Source organism: Dendropsophus ebraccatus, chromosome 1 (assembly GCF_027789765.1).
Source record: "Dendropsophus ebraccatus isolate aDenEbr1 chromosome 1, aDenEbr1.pat, whole genome shotgun sequence".
NCBI lineage: Eukaryota > Metazoa > Chordata > Amphibia > Anura > Hylidae > Dendropsophus > Dendropsophus ebraccatus.
In genome coordinates, this window is record NC_091454.1 from 14,097,741 (window position 1) to 14,122,305 (window position 24,565).

At 41.1% G+C, this 24,565-nt stretch overlaps 1 long non-coding RNA gene across 1 annotated transcript in view; it reads right to left on the reverse strand.

Moving 5' to 3' along the window:
• Positions 1-692: 692 nt before the first annotated feature.
• LOC138789245 (uncharacterized) overlaps positions 693-24,565 on the reverse strand; it is a 30,863-nt gene continuing 6,990 nt past the window's right edge. The window contains exon 3 of the long non-coding RNA XR_011362712.1: positions 693-1,290. This is a non-coding gene — a long non-coding RNA (uncharacterized lncRNA). The remainder of the gene's footprint in view (positions 1,291-24,565) is intronic.

The window sequence follows — 24,565 nt, forward strand, 5'->3', positions numbered from 1 at the left end:
AGTGACAGTGCTTCTGTTGCGGCTTACACCTCCCCTCATCATAGAGAACAAAGGAACGTTCCTGTGTATGAGGAGGACTGGTGGCAAACAAGTGACATAACTGATGGTGTATAAGGATCTTTACTTAGAAGAGTCAGTAGACTCTCATTCACATTGGATCACTGGTTATTTCTGCTCAAATCAGTAATGATCAAGCGTAATTGACAATGCATCTACTGTAATAAGAAAAATCTAATTCTCGAGGAACCATTTTGAATTAACAATGAAATTCAGTATACAATTGTGATACAATAACATTTAGAAATTAAAGGGGAATTTCACACAGAATTACCTTTTAATATGTTGTTGCCCTGGTGCAGAACATAACAGACTATTATTACCTCTTTGTGCTCACCTGGTGTCCCTCTACGACATCTTTGGTCCCCAGCTGACCGATCCTGCCTAAACTTCCGTGACGGGCGCATCTGGCAGTGACAGCCTGCTCAACCGATCAATGACTGAGACGGGACAGCAGCGTGGCCAGTGATTGGCTGAGCGGGCTGTCACTACCAGATGAGTCTCAGAAGTGGTGGCGGGAGCTTGGGACTGAAGATGATGTAGGAGCACGGAGAGGTAAGAATAGGCTGTTTGTTATGTTCTTACCAAGAGCAATAATATATGAAAAGTTAATTATGGGTGGAATACCCCTTTAATTTAATAATAGTACTCCATACCAAAAAACAAAGCTGCACATTTTTTTCTATGCTTTTGAGCCGTAAACGTTTTTCAAATAACGGGGCCAAAATATAAGGCCTAATAGTTTATGATCTCTCTGCTATTGTTTGTTAATTTTCAAATTTTTTGAAACTTTTTTTTTTAATATCTTTTTTGTCTTTGTCCATACACTTTCTTATTACAATGGCGTTATATTCAGTCTTCATTTACTCAGAGAAGTCACTATTGTTTTCTCTTCTTTCCTGGTAGTATAATACCACAAGGCTGGCCCAGCGGGAGGATAAGTTAAAAATAGCCTCACAAGTAACATGCAGCGATGCTCAAGAGTGAGGATTGATAATCCTTGGTGAACTTTCTGTGTTCCGGGTTCCAGATGTCTTTTTAGACTTGTGAACCGCTAATGGTGCTGAATCAGTTAATTGCTCTGGCCCCCTCGACACTAGTGTTGTGCCTGCTGAGCCGGTTGGTGTGTGTGGGGGGGGGGATTCGGAGATTCGTTTGACGTCACGAGTTCAGCAACAATCCATTTTTCCAAGGTCTGTGGGAATTGCTGAGTTTTTACAGTTTATGATGAATCTGGCGGAAAGGAAAGGCAAAAATAGTTAAAAATAACATGTCCGTCATAACTTCTTTTTTGACAGTGGGACGACTATCATCATTGTGTGACTAACTGGTTAATAAAGCGTAAAAATAATCAATAAACAATAAGAATGCATATAAAAAACAATGATATGTGCTATCTATAAAATCTATAAATATATATATATATATATATATATATATATATATATATATATAAAATATTGTGTGAATCTCCGTATTGGACAATCCCTATTTGTTTCTTATCTTCTAGAACATGACCACAAGATGTCCTGCTCGACCCCTGCCATTAGCTGTGATTTATGGAGAAACCTGGCAGCAAGTGTCCAATTTCACTACAGCACCTCCGCAGGAGGAATGAAGCATTACACCGCCCCCATTCACATAAAACAGGGGTGGGGAACCTCCGGCCCGCGGGCCGCATCCGGCCCCTGAGACCTCCCGATGCGGCCCGCAGCTCCCCTGTGATGCTCGCCGCTCTGCTGGGGAAGAACTGGCATACACCGCATCCTCCGGTGTCTGTGACAGCTGGCGGACACCGGAGGATGCTGTCTGTGCCGGCTTCTTCCCCAGCAGAGCGGCGCGTGTCTTTAGTCTCCTGCGGGCCGCGCGCGACGACGTCATTTCATCGCGCGCCGCCTGCAGGAGAAGACCGGCACAGAGGACCTGGGAGAGAAGAGGACCTGGACTGCGTGGGAGCGGAGGTAAGGTGAGTGGGATGTTTATTTTTTTATTTGGGGGTTAACTAGGATCCCAGGGACATGACTGATGGGGGGGGGGACAACTAGGCTACCAGGGACATGCCTGATGGGGGTTAACTAGGCTACCAGGGTCATGCCTGATGGGGGGGGGGGGGGAATAACTAGGCTACCAGGGACATGTCTGATGGGGGGGGGGAATAACTAGGCTACCAGGGACATGCCTGATGGGGGGGGGGGGGACAACTAGGCCACCAGGGACATGACTGATGGGGGGGGACAACTAGGCTACCAGGGACATGACTGATGGGGGGGACAACTAGGCTACCAGAGACATGACTGATGGGGGGGGAATAAGTAGGCTACCAGGGACATGACTGATGGGGGGGGAATAACTAGGCTACCAGGGACATGACTTATCGGGGGGGGGGGGGGACAACTAGGCTACCAGGGACATGACTGATGGGGGGGACAACTAGGCTACCAGAGACATGACTGATGGGGGGGGAATAACTAGGCTACCAGGGACATGACTGATGGGGGTTAACTAGGCTACCAGGGACATGACTTGGGGGTTAACTAGACTACAAGGGGCATCACTGGGGGTTAACTACAATAGCAGGGGCACTGGGGGAACAATACTTTGCCTTGTCCTGGGTGCTGCAAACCCCCGCTACTAACTGCCGCGCACGGTATGCGGCCCTCGAATGATTTTATTAATGCCCGACCGGCCCTCGACATGGAAAAGGTTCCCCACCCCTGACATAAAAGAAGTGTGGACAGAAGAGGTCCTCCAGAGTGAGAGACTCTCTTTATAGCTGCTCCACAATATGTCCAGGAGATGAGGATCTTAAACAGAGGCGCCCCCGCTATTAAAGGGGATACCCAATTCTCACTGGGTTCTAATTGATCACCACTTCCGACACATGGGGTCACCATTGTGGCCAATGTTTGGCTGAGTGACCATTTCCTTAATATTGGGACAAGGAAACATAGACTGGACAAACCCTTTTTTTTTTCTTTTAACCAATTGTAACCGCTTTAAAGGGAACTTGCCATCTTTTTCATGCTACCCAAATGCCAGGCAGCATGAAAGTCTCTGTTTGATGCTGCCTGTAAATCGGGCAGCATGACAAAGTTGTTAATTTTCCTTTTAAAGTGGTTAGATTGGGTAAAAAAACACCCCCTTGTCCGCTTTTTCTAGTTTTGACCCTCTTTGGATGCCATAGATCAGTTTAGAGAGGGGGGTTAAAGGGGTTGTCCCATGAGCAGAGGATGGCTAAAGCTTTGTGCTCACTGGCGCTCACTTTCTGAAATTCCACATCTCAGAACTTAGGTTTCCAAGACATGAGGGCTTGGGGCTAAAGGCCCTATTCCATGGAACGATTATCTGCTGTATGCGGCAGCAGACCGCCACTATCCTCTATGTGCTGCCCAGACGATCTAGCGTCCAGCCCCTCACCCGCTCGCTGCTGACGTGTAATAGTGGTGGCAGCAAACGGGGAACGAGGAGCAACTGAGTGCTGACACCGCTCATTTGCTCCTCAACGTCGGCCCGTTGGAATAGGGCCTTAAGTCGTAATCATCGCGTCTGTGAATCTACACCAACACAATGTCAAATACCTGCACAGTGTCTCCGGTATTGGGGAGACACTGTGCAGCAACTGGACATCAGGTGTGGGCGTTTTTCGTCTGCACGCAATGATCGCCTGTGTTTTGAAAAGGATAGGGAAAGAGAAAAAGTTTCGGCACCAATCGATGGAAGACTTTAGCCGTCTTCTGCTCTCCAGACAAGCCCTTTAAGAGCCATACTGCGGCTTCTATGATACGTGGGGTTGACCACCACTCTCCTAATAGTGGTATAAAATTGGAGAGAGCACAAACTTTTGGGTATGTAATACATAGAGGCAAGGCAGAAACATATAAATTCTCCTTTTTTATGATCCCAATGACCTCTTATCGTGGTAAGGTCAAAGGCCATCAAAAGACACAAATTTTAGACTAATGGCCCTATTACACAGGCGACTATCGTGCGAATTATCGTTACATCGTTCAAATTTTAAACGATAATCGTTTTGTGTTCAGACCCTATTACACCTAGCAGTTATTGCCCGTATTTGGCCGATTACCAGCTGTACCAGCCAATAATCGTTTTGTGTAGTCGCTCATGTTCAAAGGCAACTATCAGCTGAAATGCGGCTGATCGCTGTCTTTGAACATGTTACAAAAAAAACCAAGAGCAGGTTGGCACTCACTTGCTCCTTAATATCCGGCCATGTAATACGGCCCTAAAAGCAACCGATTAAACGACCGAGAAATCGTTCATCATTTATTTGGCGCTGACACCAAAATCAACATTAATCGTTCGCAGTAATTCTGCATTTGTTCACTAACTGTTCAGTGTAATTCCACATTGTTCCTTCATTTGCTGGGATCAGATAGAGTAAACGATTGTAGTTCTGTGCAATATGGTGAACGATTTCGTCTGGCCTAAACTTATTTTCCAATGAGAAATTATACAAACTTGTAATGTACACTTATAACGGATTCTTACATCTTAGCAAGTTTGAACCAGAAGTTGTGTATTTTTGAAAAAAATTTATTTTGTCACGAACCGCACACTCTCCATCGGCGCCATATTGATTTGTGACGTCGCTTGTGCGCGTCACGATCCTAGGCGTTCCTCATGCCGGATACACCCTCTTCATTATTTGGGCGGTCTTAGGCAGGATGGAGAGATCCCCTTCATTATGTGGGCGTTCGTATGCAGCTTGTCTACATCCGGCTTGCTTATGTGGGCGTTCTTCTCCAGCGACGCAGCGCGCCCCCCCCCCCCCGTTAATCGTTAAAAATAGCTTTGTCTAATAGGTCGCTTCTTAGTGATAAGTTCGGATGAGGTAATTGGAGTTATAAAAGTGTATATGGATTATATTAATGTTTACCTTATCTATCACATTCTTCCTCTTACATTTACGAATGGAGCAATTGCCAAGATGGATGGATGCTGTACTGATCTATGGAAAAAATAACATAACAAATTCCTGTCTACAAAAGCAAAAAAAACAAAAAGAAAGAAAACAAAAAACAATAGTTAAAGAGTTATACAGAAAAGTAGCTAAGGGGTGCAGAGTTTGGGGGTCACACCAAGCCTTGGAACAGGCCATGTAGCCCCTTTCTGCTTCCATTCAGAGTTGAATTCACGCATTCCATAATTATGGTCTGTGCACGGAGGATGTGCTACAGACAGAAATTCATAACTCCCGGCATCATCATTGATTATGATGCTGGGAGCTCTGAAAACTGTTTAAATCTTCACGCTACTGTACTGTCATGCTGTGTCAGGACAGAAGTACGAAGAATTTAAAAAGTTTTATACGGGCGATGTGCTACGGAACAGAATTCGGAACTCCTGGCATCATCATTCCGTTCCGTATCATCATCTCGGCATCATCAGAATTCCGCTCCGTAGCACATTTTCCGTATATACAGACTGTACATGTAATGTGTGAATCCCCCCAAGACAATATTCACACAGTAAAACAAATCCCAAATTATGGATGTCATTTTGAGTGAAAATGTGAAAAGGTGAAAAAAAAACCTGCAGTTTTTATTTTTGCTAGAGAAGTCCTAAAAAATGAGCATGTACATTTTTTGACAGTCAGAATCAATTACAACCGTTATTATTTACGGTGTGTTCACTGCCGGCCAATTTCACATTAAATTCAATGTAACACATTGTTATATTGAAAATATTTTCACCTTAAATTTTGGCTGTATTTTTTATTTTTTTTTACTGTAAGTCAACATAGCTTAAAAATGTAGAAATTTTTTTAAAAAAATACAGCCGTTTTTCCTATGTAATAATATGCTCCATTGAAGTTCATGGGGAATTGACCTTTACTGCAGAAACAGTACCGTTAAATGCCCTTAATTGAGTAGGTGTAAGTAAGTTAAGTAAGGTTGAGTAAGGTGTAAAAAATAATGAACATGCTCATTAATTAAGATCTGTTTTTATTATAAAAAAAAAAACAGACAATATTTTTATCTTTTCACACATGAAATCAGGTAAAAAAAAACGGATGTATTTCTAACAGATCAATTATAAAAATGAATTTCCTCTTCCAAAAGATAAATAAATGAAGAAAAAATTACAAACTAAAAAAAAATAAAGAAGGGAAAAATATGTCCGTAATTTAAAAACTAGTAAAAAAGCCTACAGTTTTCTACTAATATATTTAACATTTGTTTTTTCAGTTATACATAATACTGGCAAAAAGAACCTATGTGAACATAGCCTTATAGCAATAAAACAAAAATTATAATACTTAGAGTTAAGTTTCTGAAATCAAAATTTGTAATTTTTTTTATAACAATTTTTTTTTTTACTTTTGATACAGTCATCCATTATGCGGCTGCATCTTTCCCGATCTCCAGCACTATATTTATTCCTGGTCTCACGTGTTTTTCCCAGGGATTTTTCATACTAGATTAACATCATTGAAGGAGCCATTAAAGTCACTGATTGTGGCATTGTGGAGCCGCTGTCTCCCTGTTCTCTCCTTTGTGCTGAGATGAAATAGCCGGAGCCGTCCTATAATTGCCTTTTTAAGAGTAAATTGTTAAAAAGTAGATATATGCAGAAGTCACTCTGGTCCCACCGAAAACGAAGAGGCCTTTTATAAGATTAGAATGACGGTCACTTAGGATTCATTCATGTTAAAGTATCTATTGATTAATCTCCTCACCGCTCTGCTCCGAAAATGAAACTTCACTTGTTATATGCAAAGCAAACACACCTCAGCTGCTGCAGAACCTCATAACAAACCTCAGCTGCTGCAGAACATAATACACCTCAGCTGCTGCAGAACATAATACACCTCAGCTGCTGCAGAACCCCAGAATACACCTCAGCTGCTGCAGAACCTCATACAACACCTCAGCTGTATATTATGAATGCTGTGCAGTGGATGAGGTGTTATACAAGGAATCATGTTCCCATAAATGATTAGGACTGCCTGTCGTCCCCTTGGAGTGCGGCCTGTACATTTATAGGATCAGGCAGCATCTGTGTGACTTGTAATATTCCTATAATTTACAGTATGGAGAACACCAGCCCATACGTAACTGTAATAATATATAATAAAACCATCCCACGCTCTATGATTTTCCATCGTCTTACAGCCAGCATCTGCCCAATGTGGTTACTGCAATAAAAGAACCCAGAATACCTGATCCTGTAAGGCTAGGTTCACACTGCGTTTTCAGCATCCGTTTAACGCATCCGTTTTTTGAAAAAAACGCATAAAAAACGGATTGCAAAAAACTGATTCATTTGTGTGCATCCGTTTTTCCATTGACTTCCATTATAAAAAAAACGGATCCGTTTTTTTTGACGGACCAAAACGGACAAAAAAACGTTGCTGACCCTATTTTTCTGGACGTTAAAAAAAACGGATCCGTTAAACGGATGCTGAAAACGCAGTGTGAACCTAGCCTAACACTGACGCACCCTTCACTCTCTGGAAAACTTTTAGTGTAAGCCGAGGAGATGTTGTCCCTGTTTCTCCTCCTGGAAATCTATGACTAGTACATTCCTCTGCTACTCCTCCTGGAAATCTATGACTACTACGTCCCTCTGCTACTCCTCCTGGAAATGTATGACTACTACGTCCCTCTGCTACTTCTCCTGGAAATGTATGACTACTACGTCCCTCTGCTACTCCTCCTGGAAATCTATGACTACTACGTCCCTCTGCTACTCCTCCTGGAAATCTATGACTAGTACATTCCTCTGCTACTCCTCCTGCAAATCTATGACTACTACGTCCCTCTGCTACTCCTCCTGGAAATCTATGACTAGTACATTCCTCTGCTACTCCTCCTGGAAATGTATGACTACTACGTCCCTCTGCTACTCCTGGAAATCTATGATTACTACGTCCCTCTGCTACTCCTCCTGGAAATGTATGATTACTACGTCCCTCTGCTACTCCTCCTGGAAATGTATGATTACTACGTCCCTCTGCTACTCCTCCTGGAAATGTATGATTACTACGTCCCTCTGCTACTCCTCCTGGAAATGTATGATTAGTACGTCCCTCTGCTACTCCTCCTGGAAATGTATGATTACTACGTCCCTCTGCTACTCCTCCTGGAAATGTATGACTATTACATCCCTTTGTTTCTCCTCCTGGAAATGTACGACTAGTACATCCCTCTGCTAACCCTCCTGGAAATGTATGACCATAACTATTATTAATGTTTTCTACTGTAAGGTACTAATATGCCCAAGTGACCGAAATTCTGGAGTACCCTTTCTTACAAACACTGTATTGTGTGGGTCCTCCGTTGCTCCTCCTGGAAATGTAAAGCCATTTTCTATTGTAGTGGGCAAATATGCTCTGGTAACATTTCAGGCTTTTGGTTTTCTACAGGCACTGTATTGTGTTGTGTTGTTCCCCTGTTCAGGGGTGTAGTGAGGATTCATGGGGCCCCATACCAGAAAACTGTACGGGGTCCCATGAATCCTGTAGCTCCCCCCCCCCCCCACACACACACACACTCCCCCAGCATTACTTCGACCTACAAGCTCCCCGATTCATGAGTAACATCACTTCTTCGACAGGGGACTACTCCGGGCCAGGTGAGTATGAGTATGCTGGTTTGGTGGGGTGCTGGCGTGAGTCGTACCATGCGTTTTAAAGGGATTGTCCAGCGAAAATCTTTTTCTTTCAAATCAACTGCTGTTAGAAAGTTATATAGATTTGTAATTTACTTCTGATAAAATATCTCAAGTCTTATTATTATACTTATCAACTGCTGTATGTCCTGCAGGAAATGTTGGTTTATTTTCAGTCTGACACAGTGCTCTCCGCTGACATCTCTGGCCGAGACAGGAACTCTGTCACGGTATTCTATGAATCCCCATAGAAAACCTCTCCTGCTCTGGACAGTTCCTGACATGGACAGATGTGGCAGCAGAGAGCACTGTGTCAGACTGAAAATAAACCAACATTTCCTGCAGGACATACAGCAGCTGATAAGTATAATAATAAGACCTGAGATATTTTATCAGAAGTAAATTACAAATCTATATAACTTTCTAACACCAACTGACAATCCTGGACAATCCCTTTAAAGGGAACCATTCACCCCGTGGCCCCCGGCAGAAACTGACATACAGTGACATAAAGGTCAATATACTTACCACATCGCTCCCGGTCCCATCCCAGTTCCCGTTGTTGACACGGAGAAATCGCCGATTCTTCTTCTCGCGCCCATTATGGTAATGAGCGCCGCCGGGCCCAAAGTCCAGCCTTCTCCCCGCCTCCGACACTTGATTGACGCCGGGTCTTCTTCCTCCTCGTCTTCTTTCTTCTCGACGGATCCCGCGCAGGCGCTGTGACAGTAGTTTTCGGCGCATGCGCACTTCACAATTGAAGCCGCTCCGCAGCTTCACTGAGGATTCTCTCGAGCACGTATCCCGTTTACCACTCAGGCGCAGAAGAGGTGACGAGACCATCGCAACATCGCCTGCGCGGAAATTCATCAGAAGACTGAAGACGTCAATCAAGTTCCAGGAGGCGTGGATGGGCGGCGATGAGAAGAGGATTTCTCTGTGTCAACAACGGGATCCGGGACGGGACCGGGAGCGATGTGGTAAGTATATTGACCTTTATGTCACTGTATGGGTATATTCACACGGACGGGCTCGCAGCGAGATTCTCGCTGCGAGCCCGGCAGGTCCTGGCAGTTCCCATACACTACATACTTGCTGCGGTCTAAACGACCACAGCGAGTATGTAATTCTGCCGCCCTTAACCCCTTCTGCTCCTGCCCGGCTCCCCCGCTGTAAGCATACATTACCTGTCCTCGCTGCACGGGTCCGGCGTCCTGCTCTCCCGTCCGGCCAATCAGTGTTTCCCAGCCGCAGCCACTGATTGGCCGGACGGGAGAGCAGGACGCCGGACCCGTGCAGCGAGGACAGGTAATGTATGCTTACAGCGGGGGAGCCGGCCGGGAGCAGAAGGGGTTAAGGGCGGCAGAATTACATACTCGCTGCGGTCGTTTAGACCGCAGCAAGTATGTAGTGTATGGGAACTGCCAGGACCTGCCGGGCTCGCAGCGAGAATCTCGCTGCGAGCCCGTCCGTGTGAATATACCCTATGTCAGTTTCTGCCGGGGCCACGGGGTGAATGGTTCCCTTTAAGGAGAAGTCACAGAAGCAGTGGTGTAGCTACCATGGAGGCACATCACACAACTGCTGTGGGGCCAGTGTGGCAGGTGGGCCCACCCCGGCAAAGCATGGACTGCCTCCTTGGTAGCTGTGCCACCTCCTCTGTTACTCCTCCTCATCCTCCTCCATTGTCTATTGTATGGTGCAAATGTGCTCCTATGATAGCAATTTTGGTATCTTTTTGTGCCATTCTTTTGTTGCTCTTCCTGAAATTGTATGAAATAAATTGACAACTGGGTGTTCCCATTTCCCTTGTGGATAGGATGTTTCACTACTGGTTGGACAGTTGGACAGTTCCACTGTTACGCGGAATCATTTTTAACGATGGACGACTAACAATCGCAAACGAGATTGTTTATCGTTAACCTGAAATCGTTCACCATACTACACAGAACGATGGTCGTTAGGTACGATTGTTACTATGATTGTTTACTGCTTGTGATCCCAGCAAAACAATGAACAATGTGCAATTACACTGAACGATTAGTGAACAAATGCGGAACTTGAGCGAACGAATGTGGAATTACAGCGAACGATTAACGATAATTTTGGGTTAAGATCTAAATCAATGATCGTTTCGATCGTTGCCTGCCATTACACAGAACGATTATTGTTTAAATTCAAACGATACAACGATTTTTCAATGTGTAATAGGGCCCTTACTCTCCCTGGAAATGCATGACTGTTACAGCCTTTTCCTCTTGCAGGGTGGAAATAACAATGCTGGAATATCTTTTCTTGGAATAAAGTGTTTTTTTGTTTTTTTTTTGTTATCCCTCCTGGAAATGTTTCAACCATTCCCCATTTTAGTGAGTTATTAGGCTCTCATGATTAAAAAACTTTCCTCTGTTACTCCTCCTGTAAGTATATGAAATACTTTGACAAATGGGTGTGGCCAAAAGTAAAGGGTAACACCCAGTTGTCAGTTTATTCATACATTCCCAGGAGAAATAACTGAGGAATAACGCAACAAAAATCATTTAAAGGGATTATCCAGGTTTACAAAAACGTGGCTTCTTCCTTCCAGAACCAGAGCAACGCCTGACCTCAGTTTAGGTTGGGAACAGCAGCTCATTACTATTGCAGTGAATGGCACTGAGTTGTAGTACCACACATAACCTGAGCACAGGTGTGGTGCAGGTTTTTTTTTTTTTTTTTGAAGGAACAGCTATTTTTCCCCCTTTAATAAAAAGCTTTAAGGGGTACTCCAGGGACATCTTTTTTCTTTCAAATTAACTGGTTTCCCAAAGTTATATTGATTTGTAAATTGCTTTTATTTGAAAATCTCCAGCCGTCCAGTATTTATCAGCTGCTGTATGTCCTGCAGGTATTCTTTATAGTCTGGCACAGCGCTCTCTGCTGCCACCTCTGTCCATGTCAGGAACTGTCCAGAGCAGGAGAGGTTTTCTACGGGGATTTGTTACTACTCTGGACAGTTCCTGACATGACAGCAGAGAGCACTGAAAGAATATACCACTTCCCGCAGAACATACGGCAGCTGATAAGTACTGGAAGACTTGAGATTTTTAAATAGGAGTAAATTACAAATCTATATAACTTTCTGAAACCAGCTAATTTGAAAGAAAAAGATTTTCGCCGAAGTGCCCCTTTAACATTGCAAATTGTCATCACTCATTTCTACCTGACTTGAACTAATGGATACATTTTTTTACTGCACCCCCTTATGGTAAGATTATATATTTGCCACTAAAAATGTGATTTAAAATAGGTTGGGGAGGGAACCACAACCAAAATATTCTTCTCTATGACAGTCAGTTCTCTATCCAACAAAGGAGAGAGAGGCGCTCCCCCTAGAGGCGGCAGCTGGTACTCCGAGGGAAAATTTCCTCCCTGTGTGTTTCCCTTCTCTGACCCTGCTTGATAGGAAAGGCTACTATATATGTATATAAATGACAGGAATGGTGGGATACTATCTATATCTGATTGTATTCTGAAGTGAGGGCAGTAAGGGGCGTGTAACCCTTTAAAATGACCCCATGACAGCTCTGCCGGGCTGTTGACCCGCTATACTATAAGCTGTAATCCCCGCAGCCGCACTGCACGCTCTATAAAGCCGCTTTTATGGCTCTGGTCACATAAACACCAAGAAGTTGCTTTCATGTTCTCGCTTTATCGCTAAAATATTTCACAGCTGTAAAAAGAGAAAAGACCAAAGAAAAGGAGAAGGAAGGGGATATAGATATACATATATATATATATATATATATATATATATATATATATATATATATATATACACTGTGTATATACATTATTGAAGACGAGGATATAGATCTATACTGTGTTTATACATTACTGAAGAGGAGGAGGATATAGATATATACTGTGTATATACATTACTGAAGAGGAGGAGGATATAGATATATACTGTGTATATATGTTACTGAAGAGGAGGAGGGGACAACTAAAGGGGATATATAAATATACAGTATGAATATTACTGAAGAAAAGGAAGAGGAGGAGAAGGGGTATAGATATATATACTGTATATATATAGTACATTACTTAAAAAATGAAGAGGCAAGTCAAGGGGATATACTGTATATATACAGTAAATAGATATAAAGCACACAGGTAGGGAGTATATTCAGCTACTACAATATGAGCACACTCCTGAGCACTATATACATTACACATATACTATATACAGCCACAATAGTTGAGCTCTTCTCCACTAGTGTAGAAGCTGCTGTCTGTGAATATTTACAGCAAAAGGAATAGGAAGGAAGGTATAAAAGAAGCACAAAATAATAATGATGATAATAATAACAATAATAATAAAAAAAATAATACTATTAGTTAATAGTTAGCAGAGCTATGTACTGTGGCTGGTGACACTCATCAGAGGATATACAGGAAATCCTCTATATATTATGTGTAGGGAACCTCTCTGTCCTGTATGTATGGTCTTCCTCCTAGAGGACATTCCCTCCTCCGATGAATGGATAGGAAGGTGTCGGTCAGCTATCTATCTATCTATCTCTCTCTCTCTATCTCCTATCTATCTATCTATCTATCTATCTATCTATCTATCTCCTATCTATCAATCTATCTCTATCTATCTATCTATCTATCTATCTCTCTATCTATCTCCTATCTGCTATCTATCTATTATCTATCTCCTATCTATCTATCTCCTATCTATCTATCTCCTATCTATCTATCTATCTATCTATCTATCTATCTATCATCTATCTATCTCCTATCTGCTATCTATCTATTATCTATCTATCTATCTATCTATCTATCTATCTATCTATCTATCTATCTCCTATCTATCTATCTATTATCTATCTCCTATCTATCTATCTCCTATCTATCTATCTATCTATCTCTCTCTCTCTCTCTCTCTCTATCTATCTCCTATCTCCTATCTATCTATCTATCTATCTATCTATCTATCTATCTAGCAAATAGATAATCCATGGCACTCACAGGGTTATACGGTGAAAAAAGTAAGTGATTTATTGCAGCATTCCAAAACAAGACACAACGTTTCGGTAACCTCACGTTACCATCCTTGAGGATGGTAACGTGAGGTTACCGAAACGTAGTGTCTTGTTTTGGAATGCTGCAATAAATCACTTACTTTTTTCACCGTTTAACCCCGTGAGTGCCATGGATTATCTATTTGCTATTTGGGAACGATCTGTGGTCAGGATCCAGGACCGCTGGCACCCGAATATTTTTGAGCAGTGCTGCTTAGCTTTTCTGTTACATATCTATCTATCTATCTCTTCTCTATTCATCTATCTATCTATCCCCTATCTATCTATCTATCTATCTATCTCTCTTCATCTATCTATCTATCTCTCAATCAATCAATCATATATCTATTATCTATATTGATGATAGATAGATATAAGATAAATAGATAGATAATAGATAGATAATAGATAGAAGATAGATAGATAGATAGGGGATAGATAGATAGATAGATAGATAGATAGATAGATAGATAGATAGATAGAAGATAGATAGATAGATAGATAGATAGGAGATAGATAGATAATAGATAGATAGATAGATAGATAGATAGATAGATAGGAGATAGATAGATAGATAGATAGATAGATAGATAGATAGATAGGAGATAGATAGGAGATAGATAGATAGGAGATAGATAGATAGATAATAGATAGATAATAGATAGGAGATAGATAGATAGATAGATAGATAGATAGATAGATAGATAGGAGATAGATAGAAGATAGATAGATAGATAGGAGATAGATAGATAGGAGATAGATAGATAGATAGATAGGAGATAGATAGGAGATAGATAGAAGATAGATAGGAGATAGATAGATAGGAGATAGATAGATAGATAGGAGATAGATAGGAGATAGATAGGAGATAGATAGATAGGAGATAGATAGATAGATAATAGATAGATAATAGATAGGAGATAGATAGATAGATAGATAGATAGATAGATAGATAGATAGATAGGAGATAGATAGATAGATAGATAGGAGATAGATAGATAGATAATAGATAGGAGATAGATAGATAGATAGATAGATAGATAGGAGATAGATAGATAGATAGATAGATAGATAGATAGGAGATAGATAGATAGATAGGAGATAGATAGATAGATAATAGATAGGAGATAGATAGATAGATAGATAGATAGATAGATAGATAATAGATAGATAGGAGATAGATAGATAGATGTAGTATGAGGATGTGCTGTGTAGTTATGTAGAGTGCAGACACATAGGAGACCCCCGCTCTATATAACACAGCAGTAATGACCCCCGGCCGGGCTGTAATGTACAGGGATTAGTTACTGCTCCCACAATATATCATTGTCCCCGCATTATCATCAAAGGGACCTGAACTCTGGCAAAGCCAATTAGTGGTGTAATAGAGAGAGGCCGCATGTAACGAGCCTCATTAATTACAGCCAGAGCCCCAGGCCATGGAGGCCGAGCACACCCTGCACTGTACATACACTGCACCGACCCCTCTGCATACACGGCACTGTACATACACTGCACCGGCCCCTCTGCATACACGGCACTGTACATACACTGCACCGGCCCCTCTGCATACACTGCACTGTACATACACTGCACCGGCCCCTCTGCATACACTGCACTGTACATACACTGCACCGGCCCCTCTGCATACACTGCACCGGCCCCTCTGTATACACTGCACTGTACATACACTGCACCGGCCCCTCTGTATACACTGCACTGTACATACACTGCACCGGCTCCTCTGCATACACGGCACTGTACATACACTGCACCGGCCCCTCTGCATACACGGCACTGTACATACACTGCACCGGCTCCTCTGCATACACTGCACTGTACATACACTGCACCGGCCCCTCTGCATACACTGCACTGTATATACACTGCACCGGCCCCTCTGTATACACTGCACTGTACATACACTGCACCGGCCCCTCTGCATACACTGCACTGTACATACACTGCACCGGCCCCTCTGCATACACTGCACTGTACATACACTGCACCGGCCCCTCTGTATACACTGCACCGGCCCCTCTGCATACACTGCACTGTACATACACTGCACCGGCCCCTCTGTACACACAACACTGTACATACACTGCACCGGCCCCTCTGCATACACTGCACTGTATATACACTGCACCGACCCCTCTGTATACACGGCACTGTACATACACTGCACCGGCCCCTCTGTATACACGACACTGTACATACACTGCACCGGCCCCTCTGTATACACGGCACTGTACATACACTGCACCGGCCCCTCTGCATACAATGCACTGTACATACACTGCATCGGCCCCTCTGTATACACTGCACTGTACATACACTGCACCGGCCCCTCTGTATACACTGCACTGTACATACCCTGCACCGGCCCCTCTGCATACTCTGCACTGTACATACACTGCACCGGCCCCTCTGCATACACTGCACTGTACATACACTGCACCGGCCCCTCTGTATACACTGCACTGTACATACACTGCACCGGCCCCTCTGCATACACTGCACTGTACATACACTGCACCGGCCCCTCTGCATACACTGCACTGTACATACACTGCACCGACCCCTCTGCATACACTGCACTGTATATACACTGCACCGGCCCCTCTGCATACACTGCACTGTATATACACTGCACCGGCCCCTCTGCATACACTGTACTGTATATACACTGCACCGGCCCCTCTGCATACACTGCATCTCCTATGTATCCATCCATATCTATGTTTTCCTCTTATCTACCTTTCTCTCATCATCTTTCTTTCCTTCTTTTATCATCTATACTTTCCTCCTCACATCCAACTCTCAACTATCTATCTATCTCCTATCTATTTATCTTGATATTTCCTATCTATTATCTATCTATCTATGTATTTCCTATCTATGTTTCTCCTACCTATCTATTATCTATCTATCTATGTATTTCCTATCTATGTTTCTCCTACCTATCTATTATCTATCTATCTATGTATTTCCTATCTATGTTTCTCCTACCTATCTATCTATGTTCCTGTGACTAACACTAAATATAATCCACAGAAATGTCTAAATAATATAATAAGTCACATTGTATATATCTGCTCTATAGACCATGTAACAGCCCCGGCACCTCCAAGTGTGGTGCAGCATTACTGTATGGGATGTGGTGTGCAGGGATTATACCCTGTGTATATTATATTGTAGTATTACAGTCCAGGAGGGCAGCCATATGGGATTATACACAGTGTATGATATACTGTAGTATTACAGTCCAGGAGGGCAGCTATGAATATGGGATTATATACTGTAGGATATATTGTAGTATTACAGTCCAGGAGGGCAGCTATATAGGATTATATACTGTAGGATATATTGTAGTATTACAGTCCAGGAGGGCAGCTATATAGGATTATACACTGTGTATGATATACTGTAGTATTACAGTCCAGGAGGGCAGCTATATAGGATTATACACGGAGTATGATATACTGTAGTATTACAGTCCAGGAGGGCAGCTATATACAGTAGGATTATACACGGAGTATGATATACTGTAGTATTACAGTCCAGGAGGGCAGCTATATAGGATTATACACGGAGTATGATATACTGTAGTATTACAGTCCAGGAGGGCAGCTATATAGGATTATACACGGAGTATGATATACTGTAGTATTACAGTCCAGGAGGGCAGCTATATACAGTAGGATTATACACGGAGTATGATATACTGTAGTATTACAGTCCAGGAGGGCAGCTATATAGGATTATACACGGAGTATGATATACTGTAGTATTACAGTCCAGGAGGGCAGCTATATAGGATTATACACGGAGTATGATATACTGTAGTATTACAGTCCAGGAGGGCAGCTATATACAGTAGGATTATACACGGAGTATGATATACTGTAGTATTACAGTCCAGGAGGGCAGCTATATAGGATTATACACGGAGTATGATATACTGTAGTATTACAGTCCAGGAGGGCAGCTATATAGGATTATACACGGAGTATGATATACTGTAGTATTACAGTCCAGGAGGGCAGCTATATAGGATTATACACGGAGTATGATATACTGTAGTATTACAGCTGAGTATAAGAAGCGGACGGCTTAGCCTGGTCTGTGGCTCCTCAGCTCTGGGGGCAGCACGGGCTTCATTCCTTTCATTTCACAGACTCACAAGTTTCCAAACTGCTGCAAGTAGAGAAGCATCAGCCCAGAGGAGAGAATACAGTATATATAATATATTATATAGGTGGATAGCTGTAGGCTGGGGAGCTATGGGCAGAGGAGCCACCAATGAGCAAGGTAAGAAGCCTTCCACATCTCATATACACAATGCAGATACATTATATAGGAGAGGAGACTGCAACAACTCATATACACAATGCAGATACAGTACATAGAGGAGACTGTGACATCACATATACACTATATACAATGCGGATACAGTATATAAAGCCTGGATATAGGAGACTGTGACATCACATATACACTATATACAATGCGGATACAGTATATAAAGCCTGGATATAGGAGACTGTGACATCACATATACACTATATACAATGTGGGTACTGTATATACAGCCTGGATATAGGAGACTGTGACATCACATATACACTATATACAATGTGGGTACTGTATATACAGCCTGGATATAGGAGACTGTGACATCACATATACACTATATACAATGTGGGTACAGTATGGAGAGGAGACTGTGACATCACATATACACTATATACAATGCGGATACAGTATATATAGTCTGGATATAGGAGACTGTGACATCACATATACACTATATACAATGTAAGTACAGTATGGAGAGGAGACTGTGACATCACATACACTATATACAACGCGGGTACAGTATATACAGCCTGGATATAGGAGACTGTGACATCACATATACACTTTATACAATGTGTGTACAGTATATACAGCCTGGATATAGGAGACTGTGACATCACATATACACTATATACAATGTGGGTACAGTATGGAGAGGAGACTGTGACATCACATATACACTATATACAATGTGGGTACTGTATATACAGCCTGGATATAGGAGACTGTGACATCACATATACACTATATACAATGTGGGTACAGTATGGAGAGGAGACTAACATCACATATACACTATATACAATGCGGGTACAGTATGGAGAGGAGACTGTGACATCACATATACACTATATACAATGTGGGTACTGTATATACAGCCTGGATATAGGAGACTGTGACATCACATATACACTATATACAATGTGGGTACTGTATATACAGCCTGGATATAGGAGACTGTGACATCACATATACACTATATACAATGTGGGTACTGTATATACAGCCTGGATATAGGAGACTGTGACATCACATATACACTATATACAATGTGGGTACAGTATGGAGAGGAGACTGACATCACATATACACTATATACAATGTGGGTACAGTATGGAGAGGAGACTGTGACATCACATATACACTATATACAATGTGGGTACAGTATGGAGAGGAGACTGTGACATCACATATACACTATATACAATGTGGGTACAGTATGGAGAGGAGACTGTGACATCACATATACACTATATACAATGTGGGTACAGTATGGAGAGGAGACTGTGACATCACATATACACTATATACAATGCGGATACAGTATATATAGTCTGGATATAGGAGACTGTGACATCACATATACACTATATACAATGCGGGTACAGTATGGAGAGGAGACTGTGACATCACATATACACTATATACAATGTGGGTACAGTATTAGGAGACTGACATCACATATACACTATATACAATGTGGGTACAGTATTAGGAGACTGTGACATCACATATACACAATATACAATGTGGGTACAGTATTAGGAGACTGTGACATCACATATACACTATATACAATGCGGGTACAGTATGGAGAGGAGACTGTGACATCACATATACACTATATACAATGTGGGTACAGTATTAGGAGACTGACATCACATATACACTATATACAATGTGGGTACAGTATTAGGAGACTGTGACATCACATATACACAATATACAATGTGGGTACAGTATTAGGAGACTGTGACATCACATATACACTATATACAATGCGGGTACAGTATTGAGAGTGACAGTATGCAGTAAGCTGAGCTCTGGGCACTGTATATAATGTAATCAGTTACAGTGCACTATATGGCAGTGCCCTCCAGGATCTGCCAGCAGTGCCTGCCACCTCTGGTATAAACCAGCCTGCACTGCATGGGCACAGCCTGTATACACTACCCTGTACTGCACAGACATCCCCTGCCTATACTGTACACTCCACTGAACAGTCATTCTAAATATCTGCTGTCCTGTAGGATATGGACATTCTCTCTCTATATATAATATACAGTATAGCCTGTACTGCACAGACATCCCCTCACTATACTGTACCACCCTGCACTGCATGGACATTCTTAGTACTGTATATAGTGTATTACACTGCATAGTCATTTTCAGTGTATACTGTATGGTTGTTCCTAGTATAGTCATACCCAGTCTATTCTATGCTGCAGTACATAGACTATTCTGCACTACATAGATACTGGCAGTATTATATTATACTGTACAGCACACACATTCCCTGCCTAAACAGTACCATCCTGTACTGCCTGGTAATTCCCAGTATATGTTACATTTGGCTAAATATAATTTCCAGTATATAAAATTTTTGCACTACATATTCCCAGTATATACCATTTTTTAATATATATAATTCCTATTATATAACATCCTGCACTACATAGCATTCCCAGTATATACCATCATGCACTACTTATCATTCCCAGTATATACCATCATGCACTACTTATCATTCCCAGTATATACCATCATACACTACATACCATCCTGCACTACATATTCCCAGTATATACTACCCTTTACTATATATAATTCATAGTATTTACCATCCTGCACTACATATCATTCCCAGTATATACCATCGTATGGTCATGGTATGGTCATTCCCTGTATACACCGCCTTGCACTGTACACAGTATTAGCTGTTCCCAGTATACACAATTCGGCTATGTTCACACAACGTCAAAAATGGAGAAAAAACGTCTGATTGCACTATTTAAAAAAACGTCAGTTTTTGCAGCAATTTAACTGACTTCAATGCAATTGCATTGAAGTCAATGGGAAGACGGACGTCCTATGCACACAATGCATTGAAAAACGGACGTTTTTGCCGCGGACGTCAAAATAATGAACATGAACATTATTTTCGGACGTTTTTTATTAGTTGTTCACACACAGTTCTTCTTTTGTCACCGTTCTTTCTCCGTTTTTACTATTAAATTCAATGGATTTTTCAATTAAGCCGCAACCAAAGGCCAATTAGTAACCAAACTAGAATAATGTACAAACACCAGTCAGTGCACTAAGGGGATGCCAGGCTTTGAAAAACGTCTGTTATTTTAGACTCAAAATAACGGACGTCATTTTAAACGGAGCTGAAAAAAGTTGTGTGAACATAGCCTTCTAGAGTGTTCATGCCAAGTATATACAGTCCTGTAGTGCATATTTATGCAATATATAGTGATATCCAGCACTGCCCAGTCATTCCCATTATATTCCCAGCCCTACACCCCAATATATAGTGATATCCAGCACTGCCCAGTCATTCCCATTATATTCCCAGCCCTACACCCCAATATATAGTGATATCCAGCACTGCCCAGTTATTCCCATTATATTCCCAGCCCTACACCCCAATATATAGAAACCCAGCACTTCCCAGTTATTCCCATTATATTCCCAGCCCTTCACCCCAATATATAGTGATATCCAGCACTTCCCAGTTATTCCCATTATATTCCCGGCCCTTCACCCCAATATATAGTGATATCCAGCACTTCCCAGTTATTCCCATTATATTCCCGGCCCTTCACCCCAATATATAGTGATATCCAGCACTTCCCAGTTATTCCCATTATATTCCCGGCCCTTCACCCCAATATATAGTGATATCCAGCACTTCCCAGTTATTCCCATTATATTCCCAGCCCTTCACCCCAATATATAGTGATACCCAGCACTTCCCAGTTATTCCCATTATATTCCCAGCCCTTCACCCCAATATATAGTGATACCCAGCACTTCCCAGTTATTCCCATTATATTCCCAGCCCTACACCCCAATATATAGTGATATCCAGCACTTCCCAGTTATTCCCATTATATTCCCAGCCCTACACCCCAATATATAGAAACCCAGCACTGCCCAGTTATTCCCATTATATTCCCAGCCCTACACCCCAGTATATTGCTATCCAGCACTTCCCAATCATTCCCATTATATTCCCAGCCCTACACCCCAATATATAGTGATATCCAGCACTTCCCAGTTATTCCTATTATATTCCCAGCCCTACACCCCAATATATAGTAATTTCCAGCACTTCCCAGTCATTCCCATTAAATTCCCAGCCCTACACCCCAATATATAGTGATATCCAGCACTTCCCAGTTATTCCTATTATATTCCCAGCCCTACACCCCAATATATAGTGATATCCAGCACTGCCCAGTCATTCCCATTATATTCCCAGCCCTACACCCCAATATATAGTGATATCCAGCACTTCCCAGTCATTCCTATTATATTCCCAGCCCTACACCCCAGTATATTGCTATCTAGCATTCCCAGAGTATATAATGCATACAGTGGGCTGTATTCTATCTGCTCCCAGTATAACTACCCTGCAGAATCAGCATTCAGCAGCAGCAGCGGTGACCTAGTCCAGCACTTCCAGTATAAATGATGACACAGCACCCTCTGCACGCTATATTATACAGCAGCTCAGCTTTTTATAGCTTGTCATTTAATGCTAGGGCTTATTATATACTGAATTACACCGTCTATCTGGAGATTAACATATAACATGAGTAAAGAGTAAAAAGATGTATACAACATATACAGATTATAAAGAGTAATAATTTATATATATGCTTTATGTACAGTACATATACACTGCAGGTACTTCTATTATGTATATACCGCCAGCCTGCTGTGCTGGCACCATAGTCTGCAGAATTACATGTGAATCGGAGTATAACACATGGCTTGGCTGGCACAAAGAATTTCCTGCCACGCTGCCAGGTTAATCATTAGTAATGATGTGTACAGTAAGGAGACCTGAGGCAGCAGGGACCGACAGGAGCAGCAACTGGTTTAGCCACTTACACTGTGCACCAGATTGCAGATTATACATAAATTGTTATAGGTGTCAGCTATTTATGGCGTCAGGTATACAAATGTACAATACACATGTGGTATATAGTATACCGCATGAGGGGGGATAATGCAGATGTGATATACAGTATTCATCATGAGGCAGAATAATGTACATGTGATATACTGTGTGAGAAGGAGGAATAATACTGGTACAACATATACCACATGCGGTAGAATAATACACATGATGTATACAGGGTGGAGTAACACACGTATATACTGCGTACTGCATAAGGAGAAATGATGCATATGTGATATACACTGCTCATATACAACGGATATAGGAAAATGATAACATACAGTAATTTGCATATTATTTACATAGTTTAGTCTAAAATGCCCATGTTATATACAAAGTAGGTATAATTACAGACGTGTAATATAAAATGTATACAGTATAAAATGCACAGGGCATTTACAGTTTACAGAATGAAGTCATATAATGGATATATGATATACAGTGTACAGCATGTGCGGGGTATAATAGACATCTCAGCAACAATTTACAGTATGAATATATTACATACAGTATTCAGCACAGATTATAATATTGTACACTTTATGCAGTTTACAGCAATGTGCATATGATTTATCTTTTCTATATAGTTCAGTATGTAGTATTATATGTACATTATATATTATACACAGCATGTAGTATATTATATGGACATTATATATTATACACAGCATGTAGTATTATATTATATGTACATTATATATAGTACACAGCATGTAGTATATTATATGTACATTATATATAGCTCACAACATGTAGTATTATATTATATGTACAATATATATTATACACAACATGTAGTATTTATTATATGTACATTATATATTATACACAACATGTAGTATTATATTATATGTACATTATATATTATACACAGCATGTATTATATTATATGTACATTATATATAGCTCACAACATGTAGTATTATATTATATGTACATTATATATAGTACACAGTATGTAGTATTTATTATATGTACATTATATATAGTACACAGCATGTAGTATATTATATGTATATTATATATAGTACACAGCATGTAGTATTGATTACATGTACATTATATATAGTACACAGCATGTATTATTTATAATTATTATATATAGTGCACAGCATGTAGTATTATACACATTATAAATAGCTCACAGCAAGTAGTATATTATATGTACATTATATATTATACACAGCATATAGTATTACATTATACACACATTATATATAGTACACAGCATGTATTATTTATTATATGTACATTATATATAGTACACAGCATGTAGTATTATATTATACACACATTGAATATAGTACACAGCATGTAGTATATTATACACATTAAATATAGTACACAGCGTGTAGTATATTATACACACATTATATATAGTTCACAGCATGTAGTATTTATATGTACATTATATATAGCTTACAGCATGTAGTGTTATAGTGCACAGCATGTAGTATTATATGTTTATTATATA